General features: G+C 57.4%; 1 long non-coding RNA gene across 2 annotated transcripts; it reads right to left on the reverse strand.

The window, feature by feature from the left end:
* Positions 1-2,626: 2,626 nt before the first annotated feature.
* LOC131485998 (uncharacterized) lies at positions 2,627-10,723 on the reverse strand. 2 transcript variants are annotated; one of them, XR_009249132.1, is made up of 3 exons: positions 10,503-10,723; positions 8,142-8,261; positions 2,627-2,969 (listed from the first exon to the last, which is right to left on the reverse strand). It is a non-coding gene; the product is annotated as an uncharacterized LOC131485998 (long non-coding RNA). The 2 variants fall into 2 exon arrangements; XR_009249131.1 differs by having other exon boundaries at positions 9,442-10,723.
* Positions 10,724-11,708: the final 985 nt, after the last annotated feature.

Consider the following 11,708-nt stretch of genomic DNA (forward strand, 5'->3'; position numbering starts at 1 on the left):
TCAACACTAAGTGAAAGATGCCCCCCACGAAAGACATGGCCAGTGATTGATTCTGTTTATAGCAAATGTCCAGCACAGGCGAATCCACAGGGATAGAAATTAGGTTTTTGTTTGCCTGGGGCCAGGCAGGGGGAGGCATCGAGGAACGAGGAGGGATTGCTAACAGGTACGGGCTTTGTTTTCGGGGTGCCGAAGATTCTCAAATGAGATTTCCACGAAGGTTGCAGATCCTGTGACTATGTTAAAAACCGTGGAATTGTGCGTTTCAAGTGGACGCATTTTCTGGTACGTGAGTTACAGCTCAAAAAGTGGTTTTTTTTAAAAAAAAGAATACACTCAACGAAAACAGAGGTGTCTCTTAACTCACCTTAGAAACGTGTTGTCTGCCAGAGGCTCTGAGTCGGAGGCCCACGCTCACCTTGTCAAAAGGGGACACGAGCGAGGAAGAGGGAGGCAGGGTGGCAGGAGCAGCCCGGGCAGATTCCGAGAAATTGGGAAAAAAAGGACAGACTGTTTTTATTGTGGGGTTCAATGTCATTTAATGCCAGGCCCGTGAACCTCTCCCAGTTATCACGAGCACCATAAGAATCATTTCTTTCACCGACTTCCAGGAGACACGGGCCAGAGGACAGAAGCCTGACAAAGCCATGAGGCCAGCAGGTGGCAGTGCTGGGACCACCAGGAGCCTCGGATTCCAGGCCGGCTTGCGTTGGCATTGAGTCCCAGGCCTTAACCGCAAACTTTGGCACAGAGAAGAACCCCGGAGTCAGGAGACCCGAGACCATCCCAGCTCTGAGAGCGGATCAGGAAACCCACCCAAACTGGCTTGGCAATGGGAGGGAGGGTTTGGCTCATGTCACCACATCAGGGAGGGTCTAGGCACAGGTGTTCCTCTGAACACCTAGGGCTCCAGCCCTGCAGGAGGGTCCACTTTCCTCCCCCCTCCCCCCACCACCTCCCGTAGCAGAAGCGCTTGGAATGAGATCCGGGTCACGAAACCAGTACCCGCCGGAGCCACTAGAATCCTGGGACGGTCCCTTCCTCTCTGACAGCTCCCCCCCCCACCCCGCACAGGAGGGCCCTGCCTTGCCCCCTGGAAGTCTTTCCTCCTCCAACCTGTCATGGAGCTGGGGCCTGGTGGCTCTTCGGAGGGACCCTAAACTTGGGGTTTAGGGAGCCCAGGTCCAGGTGTGGGGAGAAGGACAAGGCAGAGAGGACGAGAGGCCCTGGGGGGCATGAAGAACACGGTCGGCCCACAGAGAGTTCACCCGAAGCCCCTGAGCTGGCCTGCGGTCCCACCCCGGGAACACCCCCCGCTCCCTGTTCACGGTCGATCACACCATCCGCCCCTCACATGCTGCTCAACGCGGCCGATGCCAAGTCCCCGGGAAGGATGGAGTGACACCAGACACTCAAACTCACCGGCGCCCCCCCAGCCCCCCTCCCCCCTCCGTCTCCCCGCGGGCCACGGAAGGGGGGCGGGAACTCCCAGCCTGTAGCTGGTTTCGTCTTCGAGGACACGGGCAAAAGCCGAGGCGGGGAGTTGAGAGGAGCCCTCAGCCTCCCCCGGGAAGACGAAGGGGACCCACTCAGGGGCCCAGGGGCGGTCCAGGACCACAGCAGCTACAAACCACCCAGCGGCTGGAAGCCTTGGCTGCCATCCAAGCACTGACCCCTGCAGGGTTCAAGGCTGCTCTTTGGGTCTGGGTGAACACAGCTCGCCCTACCCAGTGGGAGCCCCTGGCTCACAGTGGAGTTCTCTCTGCCAGGGGCTGAGGGGCACGCATCCCCCGGCCGCCCAAAATGGCCCCGGGGGACGGGTCTCTCCAGGTTTGAGCCTCCAGGCTGAGCACGGCCCCCGGGGTTAACATAAACCTTCCTCCCCTCAGTGAGTAAAACTCCCTGCTGCTCACCCCGCGCCCCCCCCAGGTGAACTCCAGTCTGGCCTCGGCGGGCACAGAGGCTGCGGCGGTCTCAGGCCTCAGCGAGGGCTGCGTCACCACCAAGAGCAGAGACCAGGGGCACCAGAGGCCCCGGTGACTCATCAGGCAGCTGCTGTCCCGTTACGTAAAGCAGAGCTCAGAGCCATTAGCCGATAGGAGATGAAATTTACATTTTGAATTAACTTGGATCATCAAAACACTTCCTCTCGACCCAGGGAAATTAAACATCAAGTCGGAGGGGCTGTGGGCTGGGGAGGCAGAGGCCCGGCCAAGCATGCCAGGTTGGCTTTCGGTTTTTCTTTTCTTTTCTTTTTTTTTTTTTTTCAACAGGCTGCAGGCAAAAGGGGACAGGAGGACACTACCGCAAAGTCAGCCTCGGAGGCAGAGGGAGATGGAAAGTGGAGATACTCTTTCGCTCTTTTTCCCTGGACAGAAGCACAATAGACCTGCGTGGCAGAATTAAATTCTGACCTGTCTGGTTTCCTCCGTCTCTTCCTCCTCGAATAGTGGTTATTTATTGAGCACTTATTATGTTCTGGCACTTAGCTGAACGCTTTGGAGATAAGGCAGAGTGAATCTGTCTTCCCCTTGCCCCCCCTTCCTGATTCCCTCCCGCCCCCCCCCCCCCCCCCGCCGCCGCCGCCGCCCGTATCCCTCGTGGGGAGGCAGCTGGAGGGAAGAAGTAAAGAGACGGTTTTATTAACAATCAAGGCTCCCCGAGTTTTCTTAGGAAATTTGTTAGTTTTTCAGACGCACTGCTCAGGAATGAGAGGCCCCAAAGTCCCGTCTGGCAACCAAGCTGCCAGCTGCCGGAAGCCCACTGCCCTGCCCCCGGTGTGTGTGAAGCGCCCTCCCTGGGGTTTGCACCGTCCTCTCTCCCGGCTGCCCGCGAGAGTCTGCATGGCTGTCCAAGTCAGAATAGCCCTCGCAGGCTGGGGTGAAGACAGCCGGCAAGCTGGAGATGTTGGCACCTTCCCGTGGCCTCTGGGTGTGTCTGTGACGGGCATCTCGCAGGATTGGTCCTTCCTGGAAAGAGACGGTATTCGCATGTCCTTCTAGCTTCGCGCTGTCCCTCACCGCCACCCTCCCCCCAACAGCCCCTTGGGGTAGGTCCCTGATCTATAGGGCCTTCCTGGATTCGGGGGCGGATGGATCCCCAGGACAGGCTTATCACTCAAGTTGCCTTAGGTTGACTTGCTCCAATCTGAGGTCCTTCACATCCCGAACCCAGATGGGTCAGAGGAAGTTCAGCCTCCCCTGGGCCATGGGTGCTGGTTCTCATAGGGAGGCATGTGCCCTGGGCCCCTCTATGGTGTGGGTTCTGTCACGGCGCAAACATGGGAGCGAGACCGGAGGCCGGAGGCTGGGCTGCTCACTGCTCACCGGAGGGTCGGTTTTTCCTGCTGTCGAATATGAGAGACTGTGGTCCTGATGAGCGAAATGCCTATGCAGCTCCCAGCTGGCCAGGCCTCCCTAGAATGGCAGGCTTCCAAAATCAATCCGTCACTTTCCAATGAATAGTTATTGAACGCCCTCTGACTGCCTCACATTTAGAGCCGGCCCAAGTGCTTAGGTGAGCTGATCAGGACTGTCCTTCCTAATGAATTGGTCCCACAGGAGCCTCTGTCCTTTTCCCAGGGTCACTGAAAAACTTCAAGCCTCCAGTTATCAGGAGCGCTATTTCCTGTGACCAAGAATCCACAGGCGTGCTTTTCGCCCCGTCCAGAATTCCTGGATGGCCAGCCTCCTGGTCCACCCCCCAGACTTTGTAATTCTGCCTGGGCAGCCGGGCACGTTTGCATTTGCCTCTCTCCCTCCTCCCTCCTTTTTTCCATCCATCAACCCAGCCCCTTATCCTTCTGCTTAACTATCTGTTCCTACACCCTCCAACCATCTAGGCCTCCACACGTCCTCATCCACCCAATGGACCACCCACCCTCCACTTAGGGGCTCATCTGGCCTCCGTAGGGTCCATTAGACATAAACTCTGCAGCCGCCCTCGATCCATCCTTCCATCTTCTCAAGATAACGCAGCCACCAAGCTGTGAGGGCCAGAATCTGAATGAGCTCTCTGCCTCATGTTTCCACTCTACCCTGCACCTCCAAGACAAAGTAATGGCTAAGCCTCACAGAGCAGAAACACTGGATGGCTCCCAGAGGTGTGGACACATTGCCATAAAGGTTCAGAGGAAGCAGCATTTGAGCAGTGCTCACGACATGAAGTCAAATTTGGAAAGCCGGGATCTAAAGGGCAAAATAGAGGGGTTCCAGAGGGACTCGGTGGGGGGAGGGTGTGGACAAGGGTCAAGGTGGGTGGAGGGTGGAATGTTGGGGGACGGGTGCACTGCGACTAGGGGGTAGGCGCCATCTAGACGGTCGGGGGCTGAGCTGATGGAAGTGTGGCTTGGTCAGAGCAAAGCGTGTGGATGTCGGGATAGAGCAGATTATGGAAAGCCAGGTCGTGCACCTGAGCTGGGATTCATTTTGTTAGTGCAGGGGGGAGACGGGAAGCTGATGATAGAAAGTTTGCAGTGGGAGAAGCCACGACCCGGAGCAGACCTTGAACTTATTTGCTTTGGGGTGCTGGCTGGTGCCATCCTCCTCGGCCTGGGGAGATGGGCCCAGACCCATCTGCTGGCCCAGGGCTCTCCCCGTCAAGCCCACATGGCAGAACTCGGCCAACAGGGCTCTTGAACGACCCGAGCCCAGAACACGGGTTGGCGTCGGGAGCGGGACTGACCGTGGGCTTGCAAAATGCCGCTGTCCGTGGTCATTCCATAATGGTCATTGCAGTCCCTGCCTACATCCACCAAGAACAAAATGGCACAGGAAATTGAACAGCTTCCCAGGGTCTTGCCTCTGGCAGGGGAGAAATCTAGGTCTTTTATGGTTTCAGACATAAGTGCTGGCCTGCTGCTATGCTAAAAATTTCAGCATCCGAAAAGTTCCAAGCTAATTTTCAGGGGGGAAATTAGGGGAGAAGTGTCTTTTAAAACTCAGAGAATCTTGTGTTTAAAAACTTGGTTGCCAGGGAAACTCTTTCTCCAATACTTCCTTGCCACTATGTTATAAATGAAACCCCCTAACTGAAGGGTAATTAAGGTAATTTGGTAACGCTGCTTGCAGAGAGAGAATGTGGCACAGCAGTTGGGGGGGAAAGGGGCCCCCAACTTTTTAGGGCACACACACCCCTGAGCCCTGGGGAAGCTGGGCTCATTACTGCACACAGGGGGCTTGATGGCACCTTTGGAGGAGAATATAAGCCAGGGAACAGCTGCACGCTGTGTTCTGTGAAAGGCCAAGCAAGTGATTGCTGAAAGGAAATCTTAAATGTCATGCTGCTACCCCGTTGGCTTCGAATAGGTGAAAAGCTCCGTGAGTCAGCTAATGAGCAGATTGTGAAGGCCGCAGTGTTCCGGCCCCCTGTGGCCGTGTTAATGTATGTGGTACCAGGCAGGAGCTGAAGCAATTGTTATCTGCCACCTTCGGGAGGGAGGCAATTTAGCATTTAGTTTTTGGTCCCAGCCATCCAGCAATCCATCTGTCCATTCATCTAACCCTCCATCTGTCCATTCATCCAGTTGTCCGTCGGAAGGTCCATCCACCCACCATCCATCCACCCATCAGGCCCGCCAGCCACCCGTTTATTCATTCATCTACCCATCCATCTGTGTGTCTGTCTTCCTGTCTGTCCCACTCACCATCCACCCAGCCATGTGCACATGCACACATCCAACAGAGATGGAAGGAAGGAAGGATGGATGGATGGATGGATGGATGGATAAATGGTTGGATGGACGGATGGACAGATGGACGGACGGGTGGATGGAAGGATGGATGGATGGATGGATGGATGGATGGATGGATGGATAAATGGTTGGATGGACGGATGGACAGATGGATGGACGGATGGATGGAAGGAAGGGTGGATGGATGGATGGATGGATGGATGGATAAATGGTTGGATGGACGGATGGACAGATGGACGGATGGATGAATGGAAGGATGGATGGATGCATGAATGGATGGATGGATGTATAAATGGTTGGATGGATGGATGGACAGATGGATGGACGGAAGGATGGAAGGAAGGGTGGATGGATGGATGGATGGATGGATGGATGGATAAATGGTTGGATGGACGGATGGACAGATGGACGGATGGATGGATGGAAGGATGGATGGATGGATGGATGGATGGATGGATGGATAGATGGATCAATGGACAGATGAATGGATGGATGGATGGATGCATGGATAATGAATGGACAAACAGAGGATAGATAGATGGATGGATGGATTGATGGACAGATGGATGGTTGGATGGATGGATGGACAGATGGGTGGATGGATGGACAGATGGGTGGGTGGGTGGATGGATGGATGGATGGATGGATGGATAAATGGTTGGATGGACGGATGGACAGATGGACGGATGGATGAATGGAAGGATGGATGGATGCATGAACGGATGGATAGATGGATAAATGGTTGCATGGACGGATGGACAGATGGATGGACGGATGGACAGATGGATGGATGGATGGATGGAAGGAAGGGTGGATGGATGGATGGATGGATGGATGGATGGATAAATGGTTGGATGGACGGATGGACAGATGGACGGATGGATGGATGGAAGGATGAATGGATGGATGGATGGATGGATGGATGGATGGATGGATAGATGGATCAATGGACAGATGAATGGATGGATGGATGGATGCATGGATAATGAATGGACAAACAGAGGATAGATAGATGGATGGATGGATTGATGGACAGATGGATGGTTGGATGGATGGATGGATGGATGGACAGATGGGTGGATGGATGGACAGATGGGTGGGTGGGTGGATGGATGGATGGATGGGTAAATGGATGGGTGAGTGGATGGGGGATGGAGAGATGGGTAGAAGGATGGGTGGGTGCGTGGGTGGGTGGGTGGATGGATGGGTAAGTGGATGGGTGGATGGGTGGGCAGGTGAGTGGGTGGATAGATGGATAAGTGGATGGATGGAAGGACAGACAGATGGAAGGATGGATGGATGGATGGTTAGATGGATGGATCAATGGACAGATGGATGGATCAATGGACAGATGGATGGATGGACAGATGGACGGATGGGTGGATAGATGGATGGATGGTTGGATGGTTGGATGGATGGATGATGGATAGATACTCATTAATGAATGACTGAACATCCACTATCCATCTATCCACCTACCTTTATTTACTTGCGTAGGTATCTGTTCATTTATACATTCATCCATCTGTCCTCCACCCATCCATCCATTTACCCTTTCCTCCCTCCCTCCATCTAGTTAGTAAACATATACTGAGCACCCATATGGCTGGTGACAACGGCTGCCACTCAGTGAGTGCTTACAGCGTGACAGGCACTTTCCAGGCATGCTACATTAGCAGCCTTGGGTGTTATTATGATCCTCATTCTATAGATGAGGCAGTAGGGGTGTTCTTAGCGCTGGCAAGGGTGGGAGCTTGGATTTTAGCCCTTGTCTCCACCCTGGATGCAAATCCCTAGGGGGGGGGCATGGGTTTGGCATCATCCATCCACCAGCTTTACAACCCTCAGAGCAAGAGGTGAAGGAGGGCGGGGACGGAGAGCAAGAATGGAAGACCAGGAGGGAGACCTCCGTCCGAGGTTCCAGGAGCCAGAGGCTCTCAAAGACCTGGATCCAGCTGGCTGGCTCTGACCCTCCCCTCCAGTGCGCGTGCACACATATGAACACCACCCACCCGGCCCCCTCCCCCTCCCTCAGGGTAAATACTGCCAACGTGGTCAGGGAGCTGGTGCCAAGGTGAAAAGTCCATAGATTACAAACCCTCATGGTGGAGGCCAAGCCCCCGGGAAATGTTGTTCTCAGAAGCTGAGACCTTTTCCCCAGTCAGCTTCCGGCTAGTCCCTCCACCCCTTCCCAGGGAATGCCAAGTAGGTGAGCTGGTACCCCCAGCCTTGGCCTCTGCCTCCCCCTTCACCGCCTTCCAAGGTACCTTTCCCCCAGAGCGGGGCTGCTTGTTGGAGGACTTCCTAAGTACCAGGGGGCCCAGGGCCACGCCAGAGTGGGGAGGGTCGGTCCAGCCAGCGTTCCACTGGGAGGGGGCTCACCGTTCTGATTCTCATTCACTTCTCTGTGCCTCGGCTCCCTCTTTTGTCCAAGAGGGACAAAACCCACCTCTTAGTGGGAGTTCACAGAAGGGGCGAACGTCAGGTGTTCCGAATGAGCTCGGCACACAGTAGGCGCCGAATAAATGTCAGCTCTTTACGGCGATGGCCTCCTCTGTTCACTGCAGGCCTGCGGGGGAGAGCGTGTTGGACAGAGGGGCCCAGCCGTTGAGTCCGGCTGCGGGGCTGCTGTGCACGCTGTAGGCGGCCCGGGGGCCCGCTGAGCACCGGCACCTTGCAGAGGAGAGGGTCGGCCTGCGGTCGTGTAGATCTGGGAAGGGCACCCTGAGCCGACGTGGCAAGCCACAGTCCCGGGGGACACTGCCACGTTGCAGACACTGGTGGGAGCCGGGATCCGGGGAGGGGACGCCCCTCGGCGTGTCTTTGGGAACAGGTGTTAGGAGCTCTACGTGGTCTGAAGGGACTGATGAACATTTGTTGAGGGAACCACTGAAGAAGAGGGCTGATCTGAGCCAGCTCCCCACCACCAGTGACCCGCGTGGTGCCCTGTGTCAGGCAGACATTCAGTGCCACCCGTCGTCACATCCCGTACAGCAGGCCGCCTCTCTGGGCCCCCCAGGCTCCCCTCCGCTGCAGCCGTGACATCAGTGTCCAGCTTATGGGGCTTGGGGGGGGGGGGGACTTGCCAAGGTCCCCGGATGCCAAGAGCAGGGCCGCGTTTGAACCCCGGTGTGTCTGAGCCCAGGGGGGCTCTCTGCCTTCCAGCCGTCTGCGGACCCCGGGGGAGACAGGCGTGGGTCCCCCCAGTGCTTCGCAGATGCTTCCAATGGTTGGGTGACAGTCTGAGTGCCCGGGCACCACTTGCTGAGTGTTAGCCCCAGGGCAGGCTCCGGGGCTCCTGGGGAAGCCCGCCGTGCGGCCCTGGGCTTTGGGCAGCAGTTTCCGTCAGGGGTCCCTGCCCAGGGGTGGACTCTGAGGATGCCTTGGAAATGCTTCCCGAGCCCAGAGCTAAGCCTGAAACATTTGTCCCTTCCTGGATAGCAAGCCTAACACCTGCCCCCTGTCGGGTGCTTGCCAGGGGCACAGCGCTGTGCTGGTTACCCTCAGTGCCCCCGTGGGTCCCCCGGAAAGTCAAATGTGCCATCGTCCTCACGTTGTGTACGAGAGACAGAGGGGAGTCAGCCGGGAGGACCACCTTCTCCGTCCTTCCTGCAGACATCCCCAGGTGATGCCACGTCCCTCCTGCCTCCGTTCCCCCAGCCTCCCACCCAGGTAGGCAGGCAGACGGGGCGCTGCACCCCGTCTCTCCAGGCGGGGAAACTGAGGCTCAGAGCTGGGAAGAGGCAGACCAGAGGCTCCCCAGTTTTCTCTTGCTCGCGCTGCAGACAGTCTGGGTGAGTCATCCAAGGTCACCCAGAGCCTCCGCCGCAAGACAACAGTGTTTTGACTTCGGGTCAGGCCCTCCTTCCATCCCGCCGCGCCGCGAGGGGAGGGAGGCGTGGGGGCCGCCGGGGGCCTCTTTAATTCATGAGTTACTGGCAAAGGCACAATCTCGGGGGAAGATTGATGACCGGCTGCAGGTATTGGTGGGCGGATTCATAAAGCTTTCGGCAGCCGTAAATCAGATGAATATTCAAGATTCCGCCTCGGGAGCAATTCTCCAGCTCTGGCAATAACAAGACGGATATGCCGCGGGAAGGCGGGCGCGGTGGCCTCAGGAGCCCCCGCGCGAGGCTCTTTCCACTTGCACAGAACTTCTGCTTTGCCTGGGGAGCTTGGGCGGCTGGAAACAGAGAGGAGATCGTGGGCCCCAACCCCAAAAAGCAGACCCCTTTTTACAGATGTGGTTTTGGGTTTTTTTTAATTACTAAGGTCTTTACATGCAGTGAAATACACAGGTCTTAAGGGGAAAATGGGCTGAGTTTGGGCACCTGTGTGTGACCACCACCCGGATCAAGATCTAGAACATTCCATCATCACCCCCCAGAAAGTTCCCTTGGGCCCGACGCTATGCATATCCCACCTCCCCGAGCCCCCAGGCAACCACTGATCTTCTTTCTGTCACTGCTGGAAGGTTGTGCCTTATCCGAGGCAGACAGACTTGTGGGGTCCCTGCCCAGGGGTGGGCTCATTGCCCACCTGGGTTCCTTCTCCGGGTCCAGGTTAGTGTTCTGCTCAGCCTTGTTGGGGGGGGGGGGCGGAATGCATTACTGGGACCCTCTCGTGCATGGCTGCGTGGCCCCCTGGAAGCCTTGGCCATGGCGGGTTGAACCGTTCGCCCACCGTGGCCGCCTGGCCTGTTCCCAGCTCTGCCCGTGTGGGGCAAGGCAACTGGATGCCCGTACTCGGCTCTCTGGGGACCTCCTCTTGGAGGTGGCACTGCTGGGCCCAGGGGCACATGTCTGCTGACCTGTGCAGGGAAGCGCCCCACGGATTTCCAAGTGCGTGAGATGTTGGTGCCCGCCGGCCCAGACCAGCATCTCACTGCGCTTGGCGGTCTGTTGTTGGACCCCCTCCGGCAGGTGTGTGGGGGCATCGGCACGGGACCGTCCTCCGTGTGATTCGGAGTCTCCACTGGTCCTGCGGGAGGCAGGCTTTCCCCTCCCCTGACCAGCCCATGGGGACGCAGCTCGGCTCATGGGGACGCAGCTCGGCTCCGGCTGAGTTCAGGGGCTCAACGCCTAGGCTCCACCTTCCATGCGAGGCTGAAGCTTCTTCCCGGAGGCCGCTGAGGCCCAGCTCAGACGGGTCCTTACAAAGCTGTCCCCCGGCTGTCCACTGCACCCAGGATACAACCCCAACTCCTCCCGTGCTTGGCCGCAAGGCCCTGGGGGATCCCACCCTGGCCACCCCTCTGCCCTCAACTCAGGCCACAGTCCCTCCTGCCAAGCTGGCTGCGGCCTTCCGGCTCGGGGCAAGTGCACTGGCTCCTCCTTCTGCCTGGAGAGTCTTAGAGGTGGGGTCTGCGTTTTCACCCCTGCCCCAATTTGGGGTCCCACAGCCGTGTGCCGTCGCTGCCCCCACCGTGATCCTCACCCGGAAACTGAGGTCACCGTAATGCCCCCCCCCCCCCCCCCCCCCCCGCCGCCCTTCCCAGTCTCCAGCCTCTCTGAGGACTGGAAACCCTGAGTGGTCTGGCATCTTGCCTGGTAAGGGAGCCCTGGGCCGGCTTCGGGCAGAGGCCGGCCTCCTTGAAATGCCTCCCTCTGGGGATTCACACCCTCCCAGTAAGGCAAAAGGAAGGCTCTTGCCATTTCCTCTTCTGGAGAACATTTCCCCGCTCCCCGGCTGCCAAGATGAACTTCTCTGCTAATTCTGGGCTCTATTATTTCATTGGTATCAGCTGGCACCACTGGCAGATATGAAGTTCATACTTTGGAAGGACCCGTCGGCATCCCAGAGGCCAGAGCCCCCCCCACCGCCCCAGGGCGGGGAAAGCCAACACTCGCTTTGTCCACAGCAATGCCCTCCCCCTGGTGTTCTGTCCTGGGGTGGGCGTGTTGACAGAGGACCCTCTCCCCACCACCCCCGCCCCTGCAATCTCTCCCCAGGGCTGCAGGCACTAACACCCTAGTGCCCGGGGAGGGGAAATGTCCCGGGTTATCCCTCCCCGGCC

This window comes from Neofelis nebulosa, chromosome 9, assembly GCF_028018385.1.
Source record: "Neofelis nebulosa isolate mNeoNeb1 chromosome 9, mNeoNeb1.pri, whole genome shotgun sequence".
Classification (NCBI taxonomy): domain Eukaryota; kingdom Metazoa; phylum Chordata; class Mammalia; order Carnivora; family Felidae; genus Neofelis; species Neofelis nebulosa.